Raw genomic sequence first — 7,170 nt, forward strand, 5'->3', positions numbered from 1 at the left:
TAACTTATGAAATAACATGTGACCCTGCATCAGTTTATGAGATTATTTTATGTGTGGCTGATTGCTGCTGTTATCGCATCAAAGCATGGTTGAAGTTGTTATCACCTGAGGTACAGTCAATTCAAAGGTAAGAGACAGCTTTATCTGTATTCTGGATACATGGTACACCTTTATTCTCTGGCTCTCCTGTGGTGACACTGGACTCTGTACACTAGCACACCAATTCCTTGAACTTCTGAGATAAGATGATTCTAGTAAGAACGAAAGAGGAGGTGGAAGTAAAGAAAATGCATGTGTATACACCCACACAAAGTCTTTATTAATTATCAGCAGAAATCTGTTGCTTTCTATATTAATTGCTGCATCCTTATGCTTTTTGATAAGTGGGTAACATTGCTTGCTTTAGTTTGAAAGCAATGAAAATGTATTTACTACTGGAATTGGGAAGATTGGCATGAAACTGGAAAATCCAGCATTTTGAAATGATACGTATTGCCTATTATTCTAAGATAATTTATCTAATGCTGCACCTTGGCAAAAGGGTGTGTGTGTATATATAAACATATTCATCACCAATTTATCACTCTTGTCTGAAAAAAGACAGTACACACACCACAAACATACAAAAAAATAAAAAAGGCATCGACATTGCGTTTCAAATTTGTTACATTACATTTTTCTAGGCATTTACTATTGTTTCTCATTCCCCCATACTCTTAAATATTGTCCATTTAGACCATTTGTCCTCTATTTTTTCTTCCTGTAGCCTCAGGCGGTGTGTCAGTTTCTCCATGAAATGTATCTCCTGAATCAAGTCCTCCCATTGTCCCTGTGTTGGAGGTTCCATCTGTCCCCATTTTCTTGTGATAGCTTTCTTTCCTGCCGCCAATAAAATGTTTACGAAATATCTATCCTCTCCTCGAATCTTACCCCCCATCAAGTTTCCTAAATACAATCACTCATGTTCTTTCATGTAAAATAATTTGTGTTCTGTGTAGTCTACACTTAAATTGAAGGATACCAGTTCAGACAGTACCACATTCATAAGACTTTTTATTGCATTTTTGTCCTGTTTGGTGACTAGAGTCCAGAGTCTTGTCCTTCCTTCTGGCTGTTGCTTAATAGCACTTCATATTTGCTTATTCCAGTAATTAGATGTGGGTGTGTGCCTGTGTGCAAGCGAAAGAGTGAGTTAATGTGTGTATAATGAAGTGGGCCTATCGGCATGTGTGGGGTAGCTACGCAATACTTGTCACGTGCCAAAAATCATGAATTACATTTAATCACTTTAGCCTAATATTTTCTAAAATGCCAGTTTTCAAAAAGCTCAACAAGAATGCTTGTAGATCTGTTAATCCTTCCATTACCATGCATGAATGGCCACAGCTAAGGCATCAAACTACACTAAGTGTGTCAGATTTTACGGGGGCCAGTTTCGAATTGCAGCCGTCCGTAGGTGCCCTTTGAGAGCGGTTTTGAAGGAGTCAAGGGATTTGCATGTCTTAATGACTGTTGGTAGGGCGTTCCACATTTTGGTGACATAGGAGCGAAAATAATTTAGTCCCTTGTTTGTGCCGAATCTAGGTTGTACATGGTTCGTTGCACTCCCTCTGCTGTTATGGGTGTGGACTTTGTTAACATTAAGGAAGTATCTAGACAGGTACATGGGTATCTTGGTGGTGTATTGAATCTTGTGGACCAGACCCATTGCAAGATGCTGTACTCTGTCATCGACCCTAAGCCATTCCAGCCTGTCAAAGTGGGCAGGAGTGAGGTGGCTTCGGGGGGTGAGGCCAAGTAGGAGCCTGACCAGTTTGTTTTGGGAAGTCTGGAGCCTAGTTTTAAGAGCCTTAGAGGTGCTGTGGTACCAGGAGGTGCATGCATAGTCAAAGAAACCTTGTATGAGGGCTCCTGTCAAGGTCTTCAAGGTGTTTTTGTTGACCAGTGAGGAGATCCTATAAAGGAATCTTGTTCTTTGGTTGACTTCTTTGATTATGTTGGTGGCCATTTTATCACTAAGCTACCTTCTTAATCTTCACGGTAAAAGAGGACTCGTTGGTATGGTGTGGCATTTAATACAAGGATGGCACCCATTGCGGATCAGCGGGGAGTACTATGATGTCATCTCCATATTTGGGCAAAGTTTCAAAAACTTTGGCGTTAAACAGTCCAGTTGGTTTCCGGGCCCGAGATTAGCTTCTGAAACACATTCAATACAGAGTTACAGACCCTGTATACTAATAGGATATAGCATTGTTGGGATTTGTTTGCCACTCTGAATAAGAGAACCACTAAACTGAAATCCATGTAAGGAATTTGGTTTGGCACTTGTGGTGCAACAACTCATCATTTTAACAATTAACACAGGCATACAGACAGCAGACTTACTAATATTGCAGAATATACAGACTGCATGCATTCGATAATAATACCCATAGATCAACACACTTATACCTGTAAGATGTATTTTATTCACATTGTATAGGCAAGAGAGGCCCTTCCCTCATGTCAGTATGGAATCAGGATGTTAGATTGAGGGGCAGGGCGTCCAGCCTGTTAAATATTGACTGGGTGTGTAATAATTAACTATTCCCCAACTCCTGATCTCAAAAACTGGCTGCTCTGCCTCTCAGGCCCATTGTATTGCTGACGAGTTCACCCCTAAACTTTAATCTCTCTGCTGTTATATTTTTGGGGGGATCTCTCGCTTTTGGTTGTCTTACTCTTGTATTTATGGTCTAGAGTCTTGGTGCTATGTGTTTCCACATGTCTGTTATACCACTCTAGAATGGTGTCTGCGTCGAGGCCCCCAGCCGCTCCCGAAGTCTTTGGCCTCCTCCTGAGAGATCCACTGCGCTATAATGGCATCTGAAGGTGAGTACATTTCAGGTGCAGTTCCTAACATGTATAACTGTATAATTTAATGTGCAGTATGTCTTATTCTATAACGTAAACTACTACTTCCTGGGTTAAATCCCCACTTCCCTATATGAGGCAAGTGTAATATTTGAGGAAAACTAGCCTAAGTTTGTTCAGTTTGTGCTTTAGCTTAAAAAGCATTGATTTCTCATCCATAGTGGCTAATGTATCTCATAATTCACTAATTGTATTAATTTGAAATGTAGGAAATAGTAGGCTATTTCGCTGTTTGGCAGTAGTAGAATGCGATATATGGAGTAGGCCTAGTTCTAAGAGAGAAGAGAGAGAGAAGGAGGGGGGCAGAGAGATATAGAGAGGTGGGATCAAGTGATGAGATAGTTTGATTAAAAATGACTATGAAGGAGAATAAATCACACAGCCAACTTTTAACTAAAGGTAAGACAAACTATTTTTAATTGCTTTATTGTTTTGTTTTTCTGAAGGTGCATGCAGAGGAGGTGGACAGAGATTTACTGCCAGGCAAAGTCTACAGAGATAGACTAACAACAGGGAGTGTCAGATATGAAGAGGGTTGAAAAGGAAAGCAAAATAATAGTTGAAGAACAATCAAACTTAAACTAGATTTAAACTGACAGCATAACTTTCAAAATGTGAAACACATCTTTTGGATTTTTGAAGTAAAGGAAAATGATTATCAGTCATATGAGAGGTTCAAAACTTAATAGCTAACTGTCTGACACACCCCATTGTATGTTCACACATTTAAAAGGCCCTCGTGTTGACTAGCACCATAAAACCTGTGTTATCTGCACAGGCCTTGGCCCTTTGGCCATCCTGTTGGAGGAGTGTTACTGATGATGCCGTCTATTTCAAGTCATAAAACTGGGAGGAGGAAATCAATGGGTCAAAGTCAGTTACAACTCCAGGCTGCTCAGCTAAATTGAAATCTCTGTTGCAGAGTCCAAGTCCTGACTTGACACCATTGCAGTTACTTGTACTAACTTTGTCTTTATTCTGCTTTTCGTTTCAGATGTTCCAGGCTCACTACCTCTGGATGGGGACAGGAGACAGTGTGGTATACACACTGTACACAGCATTGTCTACAGCAGTGCTGTCTCTCACACAGAGGAAGGAATTGAGTATTGTGGGGGTCATTGGCGCTCCCTGAATGTAACAGCAACTCCATGTGGAAGTTGCTTCTGTTCCAGTGGAAGTGCTGTTACTTACAAGGAGCCACCGCAGACAACTGTGACGCTCAATCTGTGAAGACATGGGGTAATAAATATAGCAGAAAAACTTTGACCTGATGTCAGTTACGCATTGTAACATTATTTTACCTGTAAAACCTTTTCTCTGTCAGACTACATCCTTGTAGCTCTGTGATGGTTTCTCCTTTCTGTTCATAGAAATTCAGTTGTCATGGCAGTACCGTAGATATGAAACACCAGACAGATTATAGTAAAGAAAAATATAAAGCAAGGAGTAAAAAAAGTATAATCGTAATAATAGAAAAGACTAGACATGTACTATAGTAAGTAAGAGATTAGGAATAAAGTACCAGAAACCAGGAGATTTAGGGCTACTACAGTCAAGATGGATCCAAGGTGTATCAAGAAAATAAATGGAACAATGGAATAAATGGAACATTTTACATTAGGGTTAGGGTAATCTGGATTTGGGTTAGGGTTACCCACATAGTGACAACAGATGTAAATGTAGAATTAGGTGGCACCTTGGTCACCAACATTTCAAGCAACTACTATTGCTATTATACTCTCCTGGTTTCTGACCCTTCTACTGTCATCTAGGAATGATCAAATTAAGACAGACGTGGAGTGGGCCCAGAAAAAGAGGCAACAATAAACTATATTGTAGCATGTTTAAGGAGCGATGTTGATGGCTTCAAAGTTCACTATTCAATGCTTTTATGCATCCAGGGAGGTGGTAAACAGTCAATCTAAATCAGATTTCAAAATGCTGTGAGTTTCATAAAAGGAATTTGCTTTGGCATTGTCTCACAACCCATCATTAAATGATGAATGCATGATTACAGTGCCAGACTACAGCAATATGCAGGATTTCTTCTCGGACATGACACAACCTACATGCAGACATTGAGAATGTCAGAGTGGGAAGCGTTGAATGGGAAGCTGGGTGATGACCTATGAATTGACAGCCAATGCTTTATGACGGCTGCCTGTCAGTTTTGTAGGCCACTCCTCAGCTTGCCTCCAAACATATACAGTAATTGTACAGTATTGCAAGGAAGCTTTGGTGATATACTGTGTATGTCACATGTTTTCAAAGAGGGAACTGCCAGGGGACCCTAAAGGGAGGTTGTACATAACATATCTAAAGCTGTTTGTGCTAGTCCCTCCTATTCTCAGCTTTGTGTCTGTGTGTATACCACAGGAATTATTTGATTGGCTGAGCATGGCATGTGATGTATGATGATATTTTTTTCAAATAAAAACTGGGTAAATATTTCTGGGTGGATGAGTCTGTCATTTGGCCTGTGAACAAACATTACATTTGATACTTGATTACTTTATTTACTGCATGTATTCTGTAAATGTGATTTACGTATGTCCATTTTGAGAATTAATTCCAAATTGCAAAGTTACCCCCAAATTCAAGGTAATTTTGGACATAATACCAGGGCTGACCATAAAATGTTGATTATCCAGACAGGAGTGGCAAAGGTTAAGATTACAGTAACCAAAGCTTCACATAAACGTGATGAAATGTGGGGATCCTTATTTTACCGTAATCACATGTGTAGCCTACTATAGCCTATGTAAACATATCAGCACTAAGCCAGCTTTCAGTTACTACCCTGGGTAAATAAAGGATTAAAAAAGTGATTCATATCAGCAGAAGAAGAGTAATAGGCTATACGAAACAAGAAAGATCAAGTTAAGGTTTAAATCTGTCACACTCCCTATGCTAGAGGCAGTGTCTGGTAAGTGGAGAGGGTCCTTTCTGGAAGCAAAACCGCATGGGACACAGTGCCACCAATTGGCAAGATATATATATCACTTTTTATTGTGTTTAGGATTATGCACATGCATATAACATTATGCATGTGTATGAGTATGTAAAGAAGTATGTTTGATTATATACCAAAGCTGTTTGGTCATTGACTCAGGGCAACATTGTACAGTTAGAACACTTTAGTTCAGGCAGGTAGGCCTATCATCCATTCCAAATACGTAGCAAGCATTTTCATGTCAAGGACCCCCATATTGATACATTAATTAAATTAGACCATGGACTCTGTATATATATATTTGGTGCCAGGGACCCCAATAACAGATTATTTTGTTAGATTAGATTTTGTACATAATATTACAACTGAACTGACTGTATTGTAGCAATTTGTAGGTGGGGAAGGGGAGATAACATTGGAGAAAGTGTATCCTATGATTTGAATACAATAGTCATTATACGTATCATCTCAGTGGGCTGGTGAAATTAATCTGACCCCACATTTTTTTGATACACGTAGAGGTTGACATGGAGAGAGAGATGGGGGAAAGACACGCAGCAACGGTCGTCGGGATCGGGACTCGAACCCGCGATCTGGATTACCAGTTTAGGTGCCTGGACTGTGTAGAATCGTTCGTAAAGAAGAAGTTCCAGGATGCGTTGTATATTACTCAGCAAGAATCTTTATTAGTTGCTAAGGAGTCGCATTTAGAGTTCAAAAGTAACAGAGTTGGACAGCTTTACTTCCAAGTTCCATGAGATGACAAGTACTCCAGACATGACACTCCAGATATGTCTCAGTATGACCCCAGATGACTGCAGATCGTTGCAAGCATTGTCTTTTATATAGTTGTGTGCATGTGTGTGTGTGTGTGTGTGTGTGTGTGTGTGTGTGTGTGTGTGTGTGCAATTAGTCCGACATATGGCATCACTCTATGAGTTGAGTTTATAACAATGTGCATTGTGCATCCTATGCAATGTGCATAGAATGACACAGACAGTGTCCCATGGCGCGTGGTTTATCACCAGACACACGTCTCAAATACCACAGAGTACACACAATATATTCTGCATAGGCCTCAAAATATCCTATAACTGCTAGGCCAGCCCGGGCCCCAGACCCAACTTTGACAACCTTGGCCTGATTGACTCTTGGTTTCACACTGGGACAGATTGTTTTTTTAAATGTTTGTTTGCTACGTCATACGACATGCGTCAGGTCTTAGAAGGGGGGGGTGGTGACATATTCGGAAGAAAACACTGACATCTGCCGGGAGAAGTCAGAAATGCACTTCCTCTGAC

The sequence above is a fragment of the Protomyctophum parallelum genome (assembly GCF_964188405.1).
Source record: "Protomyctophum parallelum genome assembly, chromosome: 1".
NCBI classification, from domain to species: Eukaryota; Metazoa; Chordata; class Actinopteri; order Myctophiformes; family Myctophidae; genus Protomyctophum; species Protomyctophum parallelum.